General features: G+C 38.9%; 1 pseudogene; it reads right to left on the bottom strand.

The window, feature by feature from the left end:
• Window positions 1-17,070: 17,070 nt before the first annotated feature.
• Window positions 17,071-18,137, bottom strand: LOC129676793 (melanoma-associated antigen B3-like; annotated as a pseudogene).
• Between the last annotated feature and the right edge of the window lie 5,486 nt (window positions 18,138-23,623).

Below are 23,623 nucleotides of genomic sequence, written 5' to 3'. Positions count from 1 at the left end.
TTAGTCATTTACCAGCTGGGTGAGCTTGGGTACATTATCAAACTCTATGACACATAAACAATACATCTGTGAGATAAATTTATATATATATCCTTTTAAGATTGGTGACGTGTGGTTATTGTATGCAAAGTCCCATGCACAATGCCTGCAGTGCACTGAGACTTTAAGAACTCTCTATTGTTTCTACAGATTTGTAGTAATGGTAGAGACAAACCACATAGGATACCATTACACACTGATGGCTTTTTTAAACCCAAAAGATAACAAAAGATTTAACACAGTAGGATATGGACCTATAAAACAGTTCAAAATGCTACTTACAAAGAAAATTTAAGAATAAGTTCTCTCTCATCAAATCATATTTTTAGTAGATGTGTGTTTTACAGATAAATCTTCTAAGATTCTATTTAAAGACCAATTTGACCTTCTGCCCCAGTGGTCCCATCACATCATATTGATAATGTAATATGATGTAATCTGTAAGCACTGTGGGCCACATTCACAGATATTCAGGGGTGCATGCAGCCCTCCAGCTACAGTTTGAGCACACCTAAGGGTGTTCCTATTTTCATTTACTTAACTATTACCCCAAATGCATATCTACTCTGCTCTCCAAACACACACACATACACACACACACACACACACACACACACACACAAGCATGGGCGAAAGTGAAAGTTTAAATATCTTTTCAGTGAAATGGTTTTCCCAGTTCATAACAAAAAGTGTTGTCCTGGTGACTACTGTGTTTCTTTCCTCAAAGAGCACAGGGCATTTTCTATGCATGCCCCAGGTGGAGATTCCTTCCAGTTTATCCACAGTCCCGTGATAGCTGTTCAGAGTAATTGTCTGTGCTAGGCCTAGAATCTCAGTTCTGGGCATTGATCTACAGCTTTATCTAGCCACCATGCAGCCAACTCAAATTTACCTGTCACCTTGGGATATACAGGTATCCAATGTCTAATATGACCTTATCTAGAAAAATTTATACTAAGAATCCTTATTTTTTCAACCTCTTCTTTGGCTTCCCTTAGGAAGTATCTGACCACCTTCCTTCTATTATAGATTCTATGTCTCTTGATGTGTTTTCTCTGTCTATGTCTCACTCTGTCTCTTTGTCTGTCTGTGTGTATGTGTGTTTTCAGATGTGAGTCTGTATGAAGGTGCATGTACACATGTATGTAGATGGCAGTTGTCAGACTCTAAGTGTCAGTCCTCATGCACTGTCAACCTTAATTTGAGACACAGGCCTGGAATTCACCTTCTAGGTTAATATGACTGGCCAGTGGGTATCAGAGGTCTGTCTTTACTTCCCTCAGGGCTGATATTACAAGTAGGCATCAAAACACCAAAATGTTTAAAGTAGGTTCTGGGGCTTAAACACAAGTTCTCATGCTTGTACAGTATGTACTGACCACGCTATGTCCATAATCCATATGATGGGTTAGACTCTAACATTTAATATGCAGGATCTGAGTCTACTTTGCTCTGCTTCTTTTGTACCTGCTAAGAGCTTCCATTAGAATAGCTGCTCAATTAATACTCAGGTAACTAAAATGCAAATAAGCAGGAACTGAAGTGTTTTTTTTCTTACAATCCTAAGACAGCTAATACAATCCACATACATGTACTCAATTTCACAGGGGGAAAAAAAGACTAAAAATAATAAAAAAGCCAAGATTTTACTACCATTTTTATAGTTTTCTTTACCTCATGATATCCTTAACTTTATTGGAGGATAAGTTTCCTTTTTTCCCACAAGATTATTTTTATGATGCCATATTCTTGTCTGGTTTTTGGTTTTTTTGGATCATGTGTATGTAAATAGGTTTGGATTGTATCAAATTTCTTACTCTTCAACCTGATACATTTGAATGTGTTATTTTTGCCATTCATGAACTAAAATTACGAAATAACATTTCAGCTAAATAAGGAGTACTTAACAGTAGAAAAAAAGAAAAATTAAATAATCAATTCACTTATACTTTATGCAAACATGAATAGATAATATACCATTTGTTTCTCCATCTTTTTCTTCTTCTCCTTCTTCTCTTCGTCTTACTCTTCTTTCTTCTCTTCCTTTTCCTCTTCCTCCTTCTCCTTTTCTTCTTCTTCTCCTTCTAAAACAACGTTTCACATAACCCAGGCTGGCTTCAAACTCCCTGTATGGTAAAAATAAACTTGAACTTCCTATCCTCTTCTATACCTTCTGACAAACATGTGCTACCAAACCTAGCTAGACAACTAACACTTCTGTGTCATCATCTATGTCCTAGATGCTGTTCAAAGTACATTATGAAAAACGTTTTTAGGAAAAGGCCATTTTACAGATCAAGAAACAAAGTTGGGCTATACATAAAGGTGCATGTACTAAAATCCTACCATTAGGAAGATCAAGGAAAGAAAACTGCACACATAGTAAGACCATGTTTATAAGAAAACCAGAAACAAAGACTTGAAGTTCAGGGGGGAATGTGTTGGAAAAGGTCTGGGAAAACTGGAGAGTGAAAGTGGATTTAAACAAAAGACACTATACCACTATGAAATTCCAAAGAATAAATAATATGTGAAATGTTTTTAAAGTAAGAAAGGAGAGAGCAGTTGATGCAGCTACTTTGGTAGAAAGCAATAAGGTCATGTGATCACCTGTATCAGGAAGTTATTATTTTGTATTGTAGGCAGCTTCTTCAGCCGGTTTCAGGGTGACTGTTGTACTAGGCATCAAAATGGCCTGTTTGTCTTTTTGTCTTTTTTTATTTTTTTTAATTTTTTTTTTTTGTACACTGATAAGCAGTAAAACAAGTTACTTTTTCCTTAGGCTACAGCCCATTACTGTACCTATTTTTTCCGTGAAATAGACACAGCCTCTGTTCAAGAGTGCAGATATTTGTTTGTTTAGTTTTCTTCAAGTTTTACATCAGTGTTTTCATGTTAACTCTTGTCAGGACCTGGCCTTTCTTCCATTGCTGCTCTGAGACTGATGTTTTTTTATGTGGAAACCGTACTTTAGCCTTCCAAGGGCTAGGATTATAGTTGTTTGTGCTACTAAACCTGGCTCTGAAGTTCATACTTGAAAGGCCTCCTCTGGAGATATGGTAATATATATCAGTGGTAGACTGTTTGGTTAGTGTACACGCTCTAAGGTCATCCCTCATTATTGCAAGGAGCAACAACAAAACCCTATAAAGTGTTCTACAGATCAAAATCTTTAAAGATATGTCTGACTCAGAAAGAAAAACACCAAATATTTCTTTCAATTAAAAAAAAACTAGACTAAAAAGAAAAGACATGAGAATAGAAAGGGGGAATTGAAATCATTAGGATGTTGAGTTGAACAAGAACAGATAAATGGGAGATGCATATATTTGATGTACATTTTATAAAAATGCTACAATAAAACCATTATTATGTACAAAACGATGTACTAATAGTGAGAAGTAAATAAAAGGAATATCACTTTTCACTGTCTCCTTCCCGAAGGAGACCCATACAGGGAAGTGTAGGGGTGAATCATTCAACAATCCCTGCCAAGGAACACACAGTGAAGAGAGCTCAGTAAAGACTGGCTGTCTTGAGCTCTTCAAGCCCTAAGTCCTTACTCAGTGCCTTCATCTGAATGCCCTGCAGGGCCATGGTCTCTCTTGTTCACTGATGACTGTACATTAAGACTAATGGTCTCATTTCCCCTAGAACTGGGGCAAACGTGATGGCCATCCATGGACTAAATGATACATTTGCCTTCACAGAATTAAAATGTTTTACTTCCCTAGTGAAAATGTCATAAAGAGAATGAGAAGACAATTCACAAACTTGCAGAAATAATTTCCTAAAGATATAGTTGATTGAGGGCTGTTTCAAAATGTTCAAGTGTATCTAAAACTCAATCGCAAATATAAAATACAATGTAAAAATGGGGGAAAGAAGTGAAAAATGCCTCAACAAATGATACAGCATATAAATATATTCTGACATCACATGCCACTAAGCAAAAGGGCAAACTAAAAGAAAAATGCCATAGTAGAAGGGCCATCTACTAGAAGGGCCAAAATACAAAAGACTAACAAAAGAAAATTCTAGTGGTGAGCAGAAGTTTCTAAGGCTAATAGAGAATAACAATAACAGCTCTGTTCTGTGAATATCTCCTAAAGTAGGAAGAATAGGCATAGGGAGCAAGTTGAGACGCTGGAATTCAGCTTGGACTTAATGGTTTTTCTCATAAGTATAAGTATCCTCATCTTGTGACATGATTACTAATCAGAGACAAATGACAAGGATGTGAGCTGAAATGCAAGTGAATCAGGCAACTAAATATTATGCAACAAAAGCCCACATTCAGCACTAGTGAGGATGCAGAACAGAACAATCATATTGAAACACAATTTGAACATTTCCTGCAAAAGCATACAGACTTTTACTGTAGAGTATAACCATTATGCGACTTCATATGTACCCAAACAAGTAAAATACTTAACATCTATGCAATAATCTGCACATAATGGCTTATGGAAGTTTTATCTGTAGCTGCCCAAATTGCTAGCAATCAACTTGTTTGTCAGTTTGTGATCAGATAGATAACCTATGATATATTTAGCCTATGCCATTAAAAATAGAGACCTGTCTCTATTTGACCTTAGTACTTCAATTGATCATAACTTGAGCAAATTTTGTGTGGTAAAGCCACCACAAACTGAGCTTTCTTTTAAAATAAAATCAATGAGTTATTAAGTCATGTAAAGTTACACAAGAAACATTTGTCCATATTACTTAATGAAAGAAATCAGGATGGAGAGGATACATGGTAAATATTCCAGCCGACATTCTAGGGAAAGGCAAAACTGTGGAGACAGTAAAGTGTTGGCAGTAACTAGTACTTGGAGGGAAGAATGACGTTAATGTACAGGTTAAGGAGTGTTTTCAAGAAAAATTATGTTGTAATAATAAACTTAATGATAAGTATGAATTATGAATTTGTCAAAACCTACAGAAGATCAAATATAACAAACTATTGACTTTACTCTCTGCTGTAATGATATGTAAACACATATTTACTAAGTATAAAAAATGTATCACTACAGTGTGGGATGTTAATATCAGGGAAATTGTATATATCTGGTAACTAAAGTTGCATAGGAACTCTGTACATTTTGATAATTTTGTGTTAACTTAAAATACTCTAAAAATAACATATGAGTGCTCTGTGTCATTCTTTTCTCTTTAATTTAAGGACTGAACACTAGGGTCCAATAGACCAGGCCATTTTTTTTCTCTTATATTCATTTATAGGTTGTCACCTCAGTTCTCCCTCAGTATATATTGTTTGATGTCTAATAGGATATGAGAAGTCCTATTTCTTGACCTAAAGCCTTTCTTATTAAAAGAAAAAGCTTAGTAACAAGGAGGTCCTACAGGGGGACTCTGGAAATTTGCCAGTTAGAATAAATATATTCGACATCATGTCAAGGTGGATGGAGGTTAGGGACTGAGTGGGTTAGGGGATGATGGTAATAGGAGAAAACAAATGAGGAAGGATGGAGTGAGAGGGTACTAGGAGAGACAATTGGGCTTGGATATCTGTGAAAGAGTTAGAAACATAGGAGAATGGAAACTCACAGGAATCTATGAAGGGGACCTGTAGGGAATCCATGTGTTGCTTTATATTCTAATGCTAAATCCTGACATGCAAGATCTGGTTGCTATCAGGACAGACAAACACATTCTCACACACCTCAAGTAATGCTGTTTAAACCTTCCTCCCCAATTTAAAGTTGATTGGTTAATACAATTAGCTAGAAGCCTCTAACAGGGCAGAAGAAAAGCATTTGGAGCTTAGGTTTCTGGGCTTGAGGTCACAGAGAGAGACCATGAAGGAGGAGAGAGAAGAAAGAGAAAGAGTGATATAGCAGGAGGAAAAGAAGCCTGAAAGAAGGAAGTCACCATGAGTCAATAAGGACCATGAGCACGTGGCCATGAGGGCTGGCTTGATGAAACACAAGCAGCCCAAACAGGAACAATTATGGCAACTAACTTGAGGCGTGAAGCTGGGGAAGAGCAAAGTAGCTTAGAAGGTTGTTACCTGCAGAATTATTGATCACTAAAGCTTTTATAAATCCAACAGGTCTCTGTCTCAATTATTTGGGAACTAGCTGGAGTAGAGAAACCTTCTAAACTCCATTTCCACAACAGTGACTCCTAGCAATAGGGGATATGGAGCCTGAAACTGCTGTCTCCTGTAAACAGGCAAGATTTATAATGGAAGGATTGATACAACAACTCAGCCACAAAACCTAAAATGCACAACCTCTCCTGCCAACAAGATGTTCAGTGATAAAGATGGAGCAAAAATTGAGGGAATAGCCAAACAATGAGTGGACCAGCTTGAGATTCATGCCACGAGAGGGAACCTACTCTGATACATTAATAAAATTCTGCTATACTTGCTGACAGGAGCCTAGTATGACTCATCAGAGAGGACTCACCCAGCAACTGATGGAAACAGATGCAGAAACCCACAGACAAACTTTAGGAGGAGCTTGGGGAATTCTATGAAAGATGGGGAGGAAGGATTGAAGCCAGAGGTGTCAAAGACACCACACAAAAACATACAGATTCAATGAACTTGTATCCAGAGTGGATGAAAGACTGAGCTGCCAGCCAGAGAGCATGCATGGGATAGACCTAGGTCCTCTGCACATATGTAACAGTTGTGCAACTGGGTCTTCATGTGGGACTCCTACAGTAGGAGCAGGGGCTGTCTCTGATACCTGTTGCATGCTTTTGGATCCCTTTCCCCTAATTGGGCTGCCTTGTCTAGCCTCAATAGAAGTAGATGTACCTAATCTTACTGCAACTTGTTATGTCAAGGTTGGTTGATATCCATGAGAGATCTCCTCTTTTCTGAGAAGAGTAGGGAGATGAATGAGGAAGGTAGCAGAAGTGAGAGGGAGGAACTGGGAGGAAAGGAAAGAGGGGAATCTGTGATCTGGAAGCAAAGTAAATAAATAACTTAAAATAATAAAAAGCCTGCACTTTTTACCTAGCTCTCATTCGTGGAAATTTAGGTGACTGACTTTATCTTTCCACAATATCCATTGTTTCTAAGTTGTGGCAGACAAAGGCTGAAAAGACATCTCATTCAGCAAAGCATTTCCTTTGAATACAGGTGAACCCCAGTTCAGTTCCCAGAAGCTGAGTGTAGCGCTGTGTTCTTGTTATCTTAGTGTTGGGCTGGCAGAAGCACGCAGATCCCAGAGGCTTTCTCACCAAGATCTAGGCCAGTAAGAGTCCCTGAGGACAAAAATCATGGATAGTTCCTGACAACAAATAACAACCGCAGTTAGTTGACCATTGACCACTGCACACACCTGTCCCCATGCACGGAAGTAGCAGCCAGACTGATGTTTTGTGTTAGATTTCTCACTGGTTGTCCTAAATCAGGATCCTATGTCTAATTCCCAGTGGGACCATTCTTCTGGTAAACAGGGTGTGATGGGTGGTTTTTTCTTACATTTATGCCTGAAATCTCTAATGTCTGACAAACAAATCTATAAGAGTCTCACTGAGAAAAGCTTTGTAGTTTTAGCACTATTCAGTGTTCAGTTTATTCCTGCAATGCCTTGAAAATCCTGCATCTCCAGTCCTGAGCTTGGAAAGCCTGAGACCAAGATACTCATCTTCAACAAATCTCCAAAAGAAAAATTATCCCCATTCAGGCTGGCAACTCTGTGACCTAAGCATAGTGTTGGGAAACTATAGACCACTTTGTTCTGGGTGAGTGCTCCTGGAGTTTATCTTCTTTATAAGGGCTTCCAGTTTCTTTAGATTGAAGACTCTACCTATATTGATGCAAGGTAATCCTCCTTTGGGTAAGGAAGACTCTGAGAATCTTTAGTAATTAGTAGTGTAGGAGATATTCTGGAGCAGGCGTGACTGTCATGTTCTTTAGCATGTCCTCTTTTTGAGATCTCATTAATTTTATTCGTTTTTTTTTTTTTTTAAATCTGAGATTTACTAGGAAACACTACATTCCTAAAGCTGGATGATCAGTTTTTCTATATTATAGGAAAATTGTAAAACAAGGCACAGAACTTAAACAGATGTTTCCTTAGAAAAACACAGGTTTGTTCTATTCTTATTCATTACAGGTCAGATTGAAAAGCTTATAATTTTCTGAAAGGAAATTGTGCAAAATGGTGGAATACGAGCACATTATCTTTCGTGTTTATCTGATTTGCAGATGTAATCATCATTTTTTCCAATATTTTCTGTTTCTTTCATTCTTTCTTCTGTATCTCAGACTTTCTTTTTATTGTTTTAGTTATGTATTTCAACCTAGTAGATTAGACACAAAATCCCTCCTTTAAAGAGGAATAGCATAAGGTGGACCTTAGGTTCTCTTTTATGCATCCTCCTGAAAGCTCAAGATCTACCCTAACTCTTAACACCCAGTTTCTTGGCCTAGTATAATCACCACTGCCTGAGCTTTCCCCAAAGTCTACACTTATGCCACGACCTACTCTGACTGTCCCAAGCCTAGGGGACTCCAATACCACATCCAACCGTATATCTAATCAGTATCTTAGCAGTTATTCCCCCCCTAGGACCCAGGACATAACTTACCTATGCCCAATACAGAAGCCCCCTTTGAGCCACATCTCACCTGTTAACCCAGCCATATCTTACACATCCTTCACTATGGTCTAGCCAGGTGAGTCTGCCTCATACCCACATACCCTCTCAAACCCCTACATTTACCACCAAACTCCAGACTTGTAACAGGACATATATTTCCATCGCAGTCCAGCCCCTACCTGACTCTGTTCCACCTAAGCCATATCCAATGTTTAGGCCCAAACTGGTCCAAACATCAAGGGTTCTGCCCCAACCTTCTCTGTGCATACCAGATACAAAACTAACAAAAGAAATCCACATGTCCCGATCTCATCACACACACACACAAAAATTCAAGATAGTATTTACCTCAAAAATTCCACCAATCTCATAGAAATATTCACTGCTGAGAATTACCTAAATTACTCCCAGGACACAGAATTTAAAAGAACAGTCATGAACATCATCAATGAATTCAAGGAGTTTAAAAAAGACAAAGAAAGAAGAGCTCAATGAAATTAAAAAGAATGGAACTTAGAGAATAAACTGAATGGTGCCCAAAAAAAGATTAACAGAAAGTTAAAGGCAATAATGAAGGTAATTCAACATTTGAAAATAGAATTCAATAAAGATTGTAAATGTTTTTATTTCCTCAGTTGTGGGCATGTGATAAGAGCCATACTCAAACTTTACAAATACTTGGCTTGGGCTAAGCCCAAAGTATTTGTATCTAACTATTACTAGGCCTAAGCCTGGATGCTTTTAGCCTTCATACAATCTAACCTGGTTCATCCCCAAACCTTGAAAGCTTCAGCTTCCAGCATTTATCTGCAAACCTGAGCCTAGAATGATTTATTCTCCTAGACTTACTGCTGAATAAGCTTACTCTTTGTAGGTCTTTCTGAATTCTGGCTGGCTGTTTCAACTCAGATGTTCTGGCCTAAAACTCTTCTCCAAGCCGACTGATTCAAACTGGCTTCTCTCTCATTCTCACTGAATTGCTCTGCTTGGGAAAACTGCTCTCAACTCCATGAACCAAACTGCACAAACTCAATTGCACTCAACTGAACTGTACCAAATTGCACCAAACTGTATTGTACCCCCAAACTCTACTGTACTTTCTCCACAAACTCTCTTGCTTTCTCTGTGTGTGCTGCTCTCAAGTAGTTTCTCTTTCCTGTCTGTTCTCATGAGAGATAGGCATATCCTATCTCTGACTTATTTTGTCTGCCCTTCACTTAGAGATCATTGTTTAGAACTACAAGTGTATGCTGAATTCCAGCCAGAGGGATTAAAGGTGTGTGCTAAGGGTGTATCTGTATTCCAGCCAGATCACACAGACCTAGGTCCTTGGATGTCATCCCTTCCCAGAGCAGCCATGTTTCTGGATAAAAATAACTTGACAAAAGGTATAGAAACATTGAAGACTACTCAAGCTTAATTGAAGATGGAATTGAAAAACCCAATTAGAAAATTCAAAGGAAAAGTTTGCAAGTAGAATGGATCAAGCAGAAGATAGAATCTGAACCAAATAAGCAAGAATGTAAAATTTAAAAAATACAGAAAAGAACCATACAGAAAATGTAGAAAATATGGAAATACTGAACCTTTGAATTATAGGACTAGACTAGGAAGAAAGATGACAGACTAAACCTTAAATAACCTCATAGAAGAAAACTTCTCCATACTAAGGAAAGACAAATCTCCATAGATATAAGAATCACACAGAACCCTAAATAGACAAAACCAGAAAAAAATTCTCATGGCATATCAGAGTTAAAAGTCTTAAAAAAAAAATAACCAAACCTTCAAGACAGAAACACAAGTCAGATATAAAGGAAAACCTATCTGAATAACAGCTGAGTTTTCAACATGAACTTTGACAGCTAGTAGAACATGAAGCAATGTATTATAAATCTTAAGACCACAACAGCCACACCTAAGATACAGAAAGTAAGGGCTACTGATTTTTTTTGAGTTAATTTTGTATCCAGCCACTTTGCTGAAAGAGTTTATCAGCTGAAGGAGTTCCTAGTAGAATTTTTGGAGTCACTCATGTTCAAATACTGATACTTTGACTTCTTTCCAAATTTGAATCCACTTGATATGCTTTAGTTGTCTTATTGCTCCAGCTAGGACTTTAAGTACTATGTTGAAGAAATATGGAGAGAGTGGGCAGCCTTGTCTTGTCCTTGATTTCAGTAGAATTGATTTAAGTTTCTCTCCATTTATTTTGATGTTGGTTATAAACTTGTTGTATATTATTGCCTTTACTATGTTTAGGATGTGCCTTGTATCCCTGATCTAAATTGTAAATAATATAATAATAATAACAATAAAAAATAATAAAAGATACAGGAAGCAATATATCAGGCTGTCCAGAGGAACAACCAAAGGACTATGAGAAGAAAAGGGAAGTCACAAAGTATCAGTAAAACAAATCAAACAAACAAACAAAAACCCTAATAAAGCAAAACAAAAAATCAACAGCACAATGATCACAATCAACACATAGGTCAAAAATAATTTAAGTATTAACAACCTCATTTCTCCAATTGAAAATAACTTTGGGGAGGCTGCAGCAGTCTGCCTGGTGCCTGGGCAGCACACTATAGCTTGCAATGAAGGAGCACAGGAAATCTGGCCCCACCTCTTGTCTGCAGAGAGGTGGAGTGGGTACTGGAGTGATGCTCCCCAGTTAGCCTTTGCCACCTGTAGTGGTCAGTAGAGCTGGCTCCAAGACCCCGGGAGCTAGAGAGCTGTTCATACCCCTAGCTGGTGGGACAATGGGCCCTGCACCTCACTTGGACAACACAGTGGACCTGTCCCTGGTGGTTATAGCATGGATGAGCCAGCCCAGATGGTGTTAGAGCAAGTGAGCTGTCCCGGCCCCTCACAGGCTACAGCACTTGAGAAAGTTACAGGGCCTCAACTGGGCAGCACAGTGGATCTGGCTCTGGAGGTATTAGTGCAGGGGAGCTGTCCCTGAGTGCATGAGAGTGGGAGTGCTGACCCTGTCTCCTGCTGATGGTGGCATAGGGTAGCCTAACAAGAACAATACTTGAGAACTCTCACTGGTGGTACAGATAAAGGAGAGAGGCAGCAGACTGACCAGCTCAGCTACCACCCAGGCCATTATCCAGGTCTTTGAGTTTGCCCACTCCAAAATCTACATCATCTGTGAGCTGTTGGGGTATATGAAAGGCCAAGTCCTCCTAATCCAAAGCTGCAGGAACTTCATGACATGGGGCAACAAACAGGATAACTGGGAGGAGCCCTGCTCATGACCCAATATTCATGGTGTCACAGAACCAGAGATCTCATACCAGAACAATGACTCATTGCAAGTGAAAATGTGTGGATAGATGGATACATTGTGAGATACACTGTGACATACTACAGCTTCCATGAGATGTTTTCTAGGCTTTTATTTGTTTATTTTTGTTTGAGTATTTTTTATTTTCAGGAAGAAGTTGCAAGGGTGGAGGGTGAATAAGAGGGGACAAGGAGATGAGTGGGAGTGGGCTCATGATGTGAAATTCACAAAAAATCAATAAAAATTTTTTGAAAAGTGAATGATATGTATTAAGTCTACTTGTAAAGCAATGTCAAAACACTTTTAATTTGGAAAGATAGGAGGTTTTATAGAAAAGAAAATGTGTGTTTGAAAAGATTTGGAAAGAAAATTCCTCTATCTTTTGTCTACAAAAAAACAAAACAAAACAACAACAACAACAAAATGTTAGCATTGAAGATAGGGGCCATAAAATGAAAGAATGGAAAAAAGTACTACAATCAAATTGTAATGCCAGGATCACGGGACCCTCAGAGACCACCAGGAGATGACTCGATGCAATAGCAAGAGAGCTTTATTACAAGAGTCATTGAACTCGGGACCCAAGTCTCACTGACACAGCAGTAGAGAAGTGTGAGCAGGGTTTTTAAAGGGAAAGTCTGTGATCAAGGGGTTTCCATGACAGCAAGAGGGGGGCATTAATGCCTTGACATTACAGGATCAGGTAAATGTTAGAGGGGTGAGGTAACCTCTGTGGCACTGTTGCCTAAGACATATGATCACAATGGCTATTCTTTTTAAACTATATCTGAAACATTGGGAAGCTTTTTCCCCACCCGATTCTCAACTGATTCTCATTGGTTATTGCTAAGGAGATTGTCTCTATTTTCTATGAAGTATTTATTCTGGGATATTTCCTGGAGGCTGTTGCTAGGAGAATTAACTTTGTTGTCTGCCAAGTGTACATTCTGTGATGTTTCCTGGTACCTGAATTCAGCCCTCAGTCAAGATGGCTCCTCATTTCAAAATGGAGTTATACCCAGGCTAACTATACCCAGGCTAACTTAAACTCTTCAAAATGCATACACGACCCAAATAGACACTGGTATCCTAATATCTCATACTACTTCAGACTAATGGCCTTTGTTCAAGCCCTGTAGTTTACCAGTTGTGTGAAACTGCCTATCACCAAAATCTTTGAGCAGCAGACATATCATATGATAAGCCTTGTCTTGTAGGAATGCCAAAGTGTTTAGAAAATATGTAAAATTATGGAACTATTTTTTTAAATAGTAATTCTTGTTATAATTCATATTCCTTTGATGTTGCAGTTCACCACAGTGATTTTTGAAGCTAGGAATTATCTTAGAAATTATATGACATTCCAGGACAAAGAAAGCCTATCAGATAAAGCAAAACTTACCAGAGAAACTAAAGACTATTTTTTTTTATCAATTTCAATGTGAGGTAGGCTTCTTCATTTTCCACAGCACAATAATTTTGTTGTTGTTGTTTGATATTTTTTTCTTAGAGTGTTTCACTCTGTAGCCTTAGGTGTCCAAGAAGTAACTCTGTAGACCAGGCTGGCCTCAAAAACAAAACAAAACAACAATAACAAAAAAACCATAAATCTGCCTGCCTCTGCCTCTGCCTTCTCTACCTCTGCTTCCTCTGCCTCCTCTGCCTCCTCTGCCTCCTCTGCCTCTTCTGTTTCTGCCTCTGAAGATTGCTGGGATTTAAGGAGTTCATCACCATTTTCCAGCACAGCAGTTTTGTTTTTTTAATGCACTCCAAGAGCCCTGTAACTTTCCTTGTCTTGAGATGCCATTCAAGTTAAACTATGTCAATTTTTATCCCTCTAACCCCTACTGAAAATGTTTGAAAGTCTCCAAATTACACACAGTGTTTCCTGATGAGTGCCCTTTTGAGGAGCATGGGCTGGATTCCCCACAGTGTCTTCTAGGTATCCTACCTTTCTTAGAGGTATCACTCATTTCTTGGATTATGAGTGTATAGAGTGCCAGGATCCAGCCCCGGGTGAGGGAAGGGCTTGAAGGAGGGTAGATGCAAGAGCAAAGAGGGATGAAGGACAAAAGGATCAGACTTGAGTCAACATTCAGTTTCATTTCACGAGAGACGGACGAAGAGGAAACATATCTCAATATGGCTTGCTTTGACAACTTGTGTCTCTTGCAAGCTTTATTTATACATCAAATCATTTCCTCAGAAACTTTAATTAGTGATTACATAGCTTTAAGTCTTCCTTCGTTGCATAAGGAACCAAGGAGCAAAAGAAACAAAGCAAGAAAACAGCAAATTTCATAACTAAAAACTAACATTATTAAAAAATCAGCTTTCTTTTAACTCCAAGTTTTCTTTCTTATGATTGGTGTTTCAAAACGTGCTAGACAAGATGACTGTATTTGAGTTTTTGTTTCTAGTTGACATAAAAATAATATATCAACAACCATTTCCTCCCACCTGTTACATTAAACTTACCTTTCTTCAAAAGTTCAATCTTTCTGACCCTTAGTTGATACTTCCTTTCCTTTCTCTATATTTCTTTTATATTTAAAATAAAACCATCATCTTTTACTTAGATTTTTAAAATATTGTGCAATCTTTTTACTTAATGAGGTCTGTCCTTTTCTCTTTCTATATAATATCAGAGCAGTCCTGGTCTAACAAGTTTCTTCAGGAAGACAGGCAGTTCACTGAGACAAAATTTTGTCTCTGTCATGAACCCTTGTTTCAATACATTTTTATCTTACTTGCAATCCTGTAAAGAATAGAATATCAGGGTTTCTAAGCCTGCTAACTTTGTTGTCAAGGAGATACCAAGTCTGTTAACAATAACATGATCAAAATCTATTCCTGCCCATATTATTTCATTGTTTCTGAAGCTGAACATGAAAGCATAGTGATTCAGTCAGAGCTTGTCTGCTCCAAAAATTTCCCCAAGTTTTTCTTTTTTTTCTTTTTTTAACCTTTTTTTTTTCTCAAATCCACTACATCAGGCTTACTAATATCATTTATTAAAAATCTAACAGTAAATCTAAATAGATTCTAAGGAAGGCTCAAATTTCTGCACAACTGTTTTTCTCAGGGAACCACCATTAGTCTTATATTTCTTTTTTTATTATTATTTTTTTATTATTTTTTTCTTTTTAGTTATATTTTGTTAACTCTGTGTCCCAGCTGTATCCCGCTCCCTCATTCCCTCCCCAACCCCACACTCCCTCCCTGGTCTCCTCCCTGCCCCTTTCCAAGTCCACTGATAGGGGAGGACCTCCTCCCCTTTCATCTGACCCTGTTTTATCAGGTATCTTCAGGGCTGGCTGCAAAGTCCTCCTCTGTGGCCTAACAGACTGCTCCTCCCCGGGAGGGGGGGGGTCAAACAGCCTGCCCTTGAGATCCTGTTAGAAATAGTCCGTGTTCCCCTTACTTTGGAAAACTACTTGGTTACTGAGCTACCACGGGCCACATCCGAGCAGAAGTTCTAGGTTATATCCATAGATGGTCCTTGGTTGAGTGTCAGTCTCAGAAAAGACCCTGTGCCCAGATATATTTGGTCCTTGTAGAGCTCCTATCCTTTCCATATCATACTAACTTCCCTTCTTTCATATGATTCCCTGCACTCTGCCGAGGGTTTGGTTATGAGTCTTAGTGTCTGCTTTGAAACACTGCTAGGTAGAGTCTTTCAGATGCCTTTTGTGGTAGACTCCTGTCATAAGTTCAATGCACATCCCATTTGTCTTTCTAAATGAGGATTAATCACCTTCGCCTGTGTCCACTTTCTTGATTATCTTCTTTAGGTGTGTAGATTTCATTATGTTTATCATATCTTGTAGGTCTATATAAGCGAGTATATACCAAGTTTGTCTTTCTCCTTCTGGGATACTTCATTCAGAATGATCTTTTCTAGATCCCATCACTTGCCTGCAAATTTCATGATTTCCTCCTTTTTGATTGCTGAGTAGTATTCCATTATATTTCTTATTAACACCACTTTTGTTACATTATTCCAACTCTAGCCTTTGAAGAGAAGCCTTTAACAGTAAAAAATATCCACAAAGAGGGTGAAGGCTCAATCCAAGGCATCTAGGCACTGGAACTTTGTCAAGCACTGCCCCCAGAATGCTTGGCCTCGCCAATAGAGCCCTCCTGGCACAGGCTTACAGGATATACTCTATTCATGCTAGTTTTCGCCAAATTCCTCCAAGTAAATGCCAAGGGCATTTTTCCCTTTTACAGCTTCATTTCTTAACTCTGAGGATCTCATCTTGTTCCTCACCACCACATCATATGCTAGCCTACCCTATAGCCACATTTAAATTATTTTTCCACTGAACGGCTTGAAGTTTCCTAAGACAAAAGTTTGTATTAATCAGGTAATGTTCATTTGATTACATTCTTGTAAAATTCCATTTTTCCCTTCCTTTTTCTGGACAGTATAATTAATTTTATGTCTACTTACTACATCATGTTTCTCTTAACCTGCCAGTACTAGCATGGAGACTTCTAAGAATAGATGGTCAAATTATGCTCCTGGAAAAAATAAGTCTATGAACGTTTGGGCCTAACTAAGTATTAATTAAGTCCAATTTTTTTTAATCAGTTTTTTTTTCATGCAATAAGTTTTGATTACATTTTTCCCCTATTCAACTTCCTTTCAGATAAATGAAGCAAAGACATTTATTTATGTACTTTATTTGATTTTTATTTAATCAAATACAGAGAAAAGGTTTTAATGCAAATATTAACCACATTGTCATTTTTTTGTTTACACATTTCATCTATTTTACTGTTGAATTATTTTAAATTCAATTAATTTAAAGAAAAGCTAATCACAATTCTATCTCATTTTGAAGCAGATTAGCTAATACAGAAGTTACTACAATTTCTTTTTAATAAAACTCTTATTCTTAACACTGATGAATATGTGTGAACAATGTAGTTTACTGTGTTAAACATATTGATAAAACAAAAATTTGAAAAATTAAAGGTAAACAGAAAATGCAGATAATTTCTCAAATTTCCCATACAGAACAGGAACAAAAAAAGTGATTCACCACATTTGCTTCAGTCACAAGCAGTCCTTCATTACCTCTTTAATTCATTGGTCTCTTGAACTACAAAAATAAAATGAAAATGCTCCAAGTTCACTAGGTATGAGAGGACCTGTTGGACATAGCTGTGGAACATTTAATTGTTATGGATTTATATGTTACTGAATATGGCTGAGGCTCCAGCTCTTTCTTCTTCATCTTTCAAAGCCTCATTGTACCAGGACTGGAAGGCACTTGGAACTGTGTGGTTGATCTTAGCCCAGAATCCCAGGATTTTCATCTTGCTTGTCTCAGCATTGCATCTTGGGCCCCACAGAAATTCATAGCTTGCAGGATGGCTGTTAGATACTTGATGTACTCCAGGTATTTAAGCTTTACTAAACCTTGTCTGAGAAGCTTCCCGTGTTCACCAAAAATGAAAAGTTTCTTTCTATAACATATTTTCATCTTATTGAGGAATTCCCAGATCTTTTCCTCAGCTGTACACTTCCCTTTCAGGAATATCACATCTAGGAAATTCATTAGCAGGCTGGTCCTGGGAAATCCCCTGCCTCTACTCACAACACCATTGTTAGGGAGATTCATTTTGCTAACAAGGATGTAGGAACGCTTCATAGAATCCACTTCCTTTAAGTCTACAGGGAACATCACCTCTATGTTGAAAGAAGTTCTTTTAAGGATCTCAAACAAGTGTTTTCTGTGCTTTTGGGTGACCATCGCCAACAGTTCAGCTTTCAAAATGGGTCTTTGCATTTTATACATGCTTCACCACCACTCAGACTCTACTAATAAGAAAGCTTCCAGCGGGCTGCACAGTAGAGGTTGAGGCCTGGAAAGAACTTTGTTTTCTCTTGATTTTGTACTTGGCCCTTCATATGATCTTGCAGAAGAAACTTTTTAGACTTGGCGGTAGAAAGGGCTCTCTGAGGCACTTCAGAAGTGCTTTGTAGCTCTACAAGAAAGGGCTCTCTGAGGCACCTTGGAAGTCCTTTGTAGCTTACAAACAGACTTTGTACTAGTTGCATCCCCCAAATGAGAAGATGGAGTGAGAGAGTTTTTCTCCACTGCTGCAGGGGCCTGAGCATTGTGGAGATCCTGGGTCTCACTTCCAGCCTGGTGGCATTTTGCTCCACATGGAGCTTATGCTTCTGACTGTGAGGCATGATGTCCTTGTTCAGGAACAATAGGCAGGAGTGTGAGCCAGCAAACCAGTGATTCAGGTTCCTGGAGAGAGAATGAGATTGCTTACATAAGTACCTCCAGCACAGAAATAACATTTGGCTTTAAGAACCCCACCTTTACAGGATTTTGGTAAAAGTACTGTCCTAAGAACTCAGTGGGCCCTTGTTCTGACCAGCCTGTCCTCTGATAACCCTATGGAACTAGTTAAAGTGTTCTTTAGACTACAGTTTGCCACCACTGCTTGGTGTGCACTAGGAATGCTAGTGGTGGTGGCCTGTTTAAATCTGGTGGATCCCCTTCCTTCTGGGATAGGAAGATGTCTCAGCTTCAAAGGCAGTGCCATTATCTCATCAAACTCTTACTAATGCTCTGACCCCTTCCTTGTGCTGCACTAATTTTTTTAAAACTCTGTCTAATATCCTCATTCTCTTCCTTGGGACCCTAAGATGAAATGAATGAATAACTGGGCCTTCAGCACTTTTAATGGGTCACTCAGTTCTAAAAGTTGACACAAGCTCACGGAGTATGCATGCCCAGAAATATTCTGCCTGTTGAGCCTGGCTGCTCTGTTAGACAGCACTTTCCTCACTGAAACTTTCTATGCACAACTTAGTGTAGCAGGTTTGCTAGGGCCATACAGGGCTAAGATAATCCTATAGAGAAGAGATTTAGTGGGACCCTGTAGGTTGTAAGACTGGAATTGGTCTCCTATATCCAAATTCAGGGTCTAAAACTTAAATCAAGATGACTCTTAGAAGTTCACCTGCAATTGATCAGACTGATGTTGAGTCTTGCAAGATGTGACATCACAAGAGAAATAAGGAAGAAATACATCCTGCCACTGTTGCCCAGGATCTCCATACTGACAACAGGGTGTGTTGCTATTGAACCTCACTATTACAGAATCTATGATTTGTAGGTCCCCAGCATATCAAGTGGATCGAGGGGCTCTGTGCTGTTTTAACCTGAGTAATGTGAACCTGAAATGAAGCCTGGACCTTCCTTGGTCACCATTAGAAGTAATAATTTCCAGCCTCAACAGTCTAACCCTTGTAAAGCTTCTCAGATGTTACAGCAGATACAGAGCTCTCTGAGCCTCCCTATTTGGGAGAACATGTCCTTTAATCACCACTCAGAGTCTCCCAACTGATTTTGACCAATACCCTTGCAGAATCAGTGGTCTGTCTAGTACATCCAATTATGCCGCTTTCTATGACTTTCCAGGCATAAATGAGAGAAACTTCAGTCGTGGAATTCTGTCCACTGAATGATTTCTCTGCATCCTCCTTTGATCAAAACCAGTTCACTAGCCAAAAACATATTCCTTTCCTTCCTTGGTCCTTTGAGTGAAAATATAGACACACCATACAGGAGAACAGCTTTCTTTGCGTCCTCACTGGACTGGAAATGGAGTTGAGTGTATTGATATCTCCTCTTTTACAGAAGAAGACAATGCAGCCACTTTGGATGAGAACTGATAGACTAAGATCAGAAAGGAGAGGAGAACCTCCCCTATCAGTGGACTTGGGGAGGGGCATGCATTCAGAAAGGGGAGGGAGGGTGGGATCGGGAGGGGAGGAGGGAGGGGCTTATGGGGGGATACAAAATGAATAAAGTGTAATTAATAAAAAATTTTTTAAAAAAGTTGAAAAAAAGAAGTGAACTGTCAGACCCAAAGGATTCCTCACTGTACTGATTGAAGTCCCTTAGCCTCCAAAGAAAGCCATAGGCTTCCTAAGGAAGCAATGTAGGCAAGAACTACGCAGGGCGTTGGGTGGGGAAAGGTGAGGCAAAGGACATAATGACACTGGTGCACTCAGTGGGAGGCAAGCTAGATAGGGGGACACAGCAGAAATTTGTGAGAATCTTGTTTAGGGAACAATTCCTCTATTCTTATCCTTACAAGGAGCCACTGAGCTTTATTTTAGTTTTCAACAACTACTCCTCTACCAGACCTCAGGTAGTAGGTTTATTGCTGTTCTTTCAGGCAGAAATGAGGAGTACCCCAAAACCCTGTTCATAGACTTAACAGAGTGGATTCAGTGGAGCAAGAATCTTCCCTCTATTAATGCAAGGTTGCCACCCGCAAATATAGCCACCACCTTGCTTCCTTCTTACATCAGAAGTTTAGAGGTATACAAACTAAATGGTCCATATCCAGACAGAAATGAAGTTGAGTATTTTGATAGGCCTCCACCACCTTCTCCACTTTGAAAGAGCGGTCTAGCAGAGCTAGGAATCTCTTCCTCATAGCACTGACCTGAATCACACACCTCCTAAACAAAGTTTACACCTCCCTCAGTCAGCTGATAAGATCTGGGCAAGCGCACATCTCCCTCAGTCCACTGGGCAAGTCTTCCTTGGTATCCACTGTTGGAAATTCTTAGGTCTGGTAGCAGGAGCTGAATGGCACCTCCCTGTGTAACCCAGCTTTACAGTTTTTGACAACCCTCTCTTGCAATTCTGGGGCTCATACAATCCCATTAGGCTTCTTTTTGTGACTCTCCAGACAGAATGGGGAAACATACCAAAAACGTATCTGCTGAGTCATCAGAGTGAATTCTATGAATCCTGTGTTTCCTCCATCTATAGATGCCAGCCCACCAGTATCAAGCACAGTCCTTACGTTCCTTAGTCCTTTGAGTGAAAATCAAGGTACACTACAAATGATAACTACAAGTCTGTAGATAGGACATAGGACACTCTACTAGCTCACTCTTCCAGGGTAAAATGAGGGGTAGCTTTGACACCAACCCACCCACAAAATTTTTACCCAAAATTTATCCTGTCTACAAGATGTGCAGGGATAAAAGATAGAGCAGAGATTAATGTCTAACTAATGCCTGCCCCAACCTGAGACCCACCCCATCAGAGAGAGCCAACCACTTATACCATTAAAGATATTCTGCTATGCTTGCAGACAGGAGCCTAGCATAGCTATCCTCTGAGAGGCTCCACCCAGCAACAGATCAACACAGATGCTAAGACTCACAGCCAAGCACTGAGCAAGGGGTATGGAGTCTTTCAGAAACGTTGGGGGAAGAATAGAAGGCTTGGGGTGGCAGGAGCTCTACAAGAAGACCAACCAACTGATCAGAGTCCAGAGGGGCTTGTTGAGACTGAATCACCAACCAAGGACCATGCACTAACTGGATCTAGACCCCCTACTCAGATGTAGGAAATGGGCAGCTCTGGATTCATGTGGGTGCCCTAGTAAGTTGAGCAGGGACTCTTTCTGACATGGACTCAGTTGCCTGCTTTTTGATCACTCCACCCTGGAGAGGCCACAAGGGAAGAGTACATGCTCAGTCCTGGTGTGACTTGATGAGCTGGGGTGGGCAGGTAAGGGAGGGTTCCGTTTTTCTGAGGAACAGGAAATGGGTAAAGAAAGGGGAAGGTGGAACCAGGAGGAGAAGAGGGAGGGGTTATGATGGGGATGTAACAGAAATAAAGAAATTAATTAAAAACTAAAAAAGTGAGGGGTAAGTCAGTCTTATATCTCTACCTGGGTATTCAAAGTCTGAGAACAGGAGACTGACCATGTTACTGCCAATCTTTTTTGTTTCAGTAGTTGATCCTTTCTCCTAAGAAACTTAGCTTTTCCTGATCCTCTCTGGTATAAGTTCTGGCAAGATAAGATTCTTTCCTTCTTGAAAGTTCACAGTTAGGAATTAGTGTGGACAACATTAGACTGGGGATATGCACATCCCAGAAAAGCTGACAACAGATTCAGAATTCTAGAAGAGACAACTGTCCTTCCTCAAATGGTATTTTTTCAGGACACCCACTGAAAACCATGAGAATCAGGTGATTACCCTCCTTTCTCCAGTCAATTCCATCACTGAACACAAGAGATGCTATATGGCTATATAATCTGTCGCATTCTAAAGTTGACTTAGAGCAGGTTTGAGAAGATCTCTAAATGAAGCCATATATTTCACGGTGGTGTGTACATTTTTCCCATTCGTTAGGGAATGTTGTTATTTTCCTGTGTCTTAAAAGTGGCTTAGAAATCATTCCATATCAACAGACACTTGAAGTATCCATACTGCATGAAGTTTGAAGATCCGTATCCCAGGCCTGTTGTAAAATCAAGACACTGTTATACCAGGCATCAGTGTTATAACAGGTGATCCTGAGAAGAAAGAAAAAAATTATGCTGCTGATTCCTTGTTTCCAATAGCCACCATGAGTTCCTTTTAATATATTTATTTACCTATCTTGTAGAATGGACACTTAAAAGATGCTTGCCATGGTGTTGAACAAGTTTAAGATTATTTGACAGTTGCTATACTGTCAACATGTTTTATATTTTCTCTTTGTTTGAAAAAGTCTTATTTATTTATTTCTCTATTTATTTCTCTATCTATCTATCTATCTATCTATTTATTTCTTTATATATTTATTTATTTATTTATTTATTTATTTATTTATTTATTTATTTTTGTTTTTTTCAAGGCAGGATTCACTCTCCAGCTCTAGTTGTCCTGGAACTCACTCTGTAGACCAGTCTGGATTTAAACTCAGAGAACCACTTGCCTCTACCTCCCAAGAGCTGAGATCAAAGGCATGCACCACCACCACCTGGCTTATGTTACTATTTTTTAATTTAAAATTTTATTTATTTTATTTCATGTGTATGAGTATTTTGCCTGAAAGTATGTACACTATGTGCATGCATGTCCCCAGTGAGTCAGAAGAGGGTGTTGTAGCCCCATGAACTGGAGTTACACAGAGTCATGAGCCTCCGTATAAGTTCTGAGAAACAAACCTGAGTCTTCTTCAAGAGTAACAAATGCTCTTAATTGATGAATCATCTAAGTAGTCTTTTATGTAAGTGCTCCTAATTGCTTCATCATTCTATTTCAGTTCCTTTAGGCACAAACTTTTGTAATACCTTAGGGAGTTGGGCTTAAGACTACAGTATGTACTAGTTTTTAGTAATACTTTTGATAATACTGTATTATACAATGGAAATTCCCTGAGATGTTTCAGAGTATTTGAAAGAAAAGGGAATTAGTGGATACAAGGGAGGTCTCTCCCAGGCAAGTGATGGTTCAGTCTTTATTTGCCTTATTTTTTAAAGATAGATTCCTGTGTAGCCTGGACTAACCTTGAACTCACTATGTAACAAAGGGTGACCGTAATCTCCTGATCTTCCTGCTCTTCCTTTCAAGTTCTAGGATTACATCTATGTTCCACCACACCTACCCAGGCCTTATTTTTGGTTTATTCATTTATTTGTGTTTTTAGCATAAATTAACTCTAAAGAGGTTTTGTGGCTTTTTCACATACATGGTATATTAAAACACATGTTATATTCATACTTATGAATTCCCCCATTCCCAGCTCTTATCCCCAGCTTCTATCCCCTTTTTTCCCAATTAGTCTTCCTCCTACTTTCAATATTATGCATATTTATGTATATATATATATATATATATATATATATATATATATATATATA

The sequence above is a fragment of the Psammomys obesus genome, unplaced genomic scaffold (assembly GCF_907164565.1).
Source record: "Psammomys obesus unplaced genomic scaffold, mPsaObe1.curated_primary_1811, whole genome shotgun sequence".
Taxonomy (NCBI): domain Eukaryota; kingdom Metazoa; phylum Chordata; class Mammalia; order Rodentia; family Muridae; genus Psammomys; species Psammomys obesus.
This window is presented reverse-complemented; position numbering and strand designations above follow the sequence as displayed.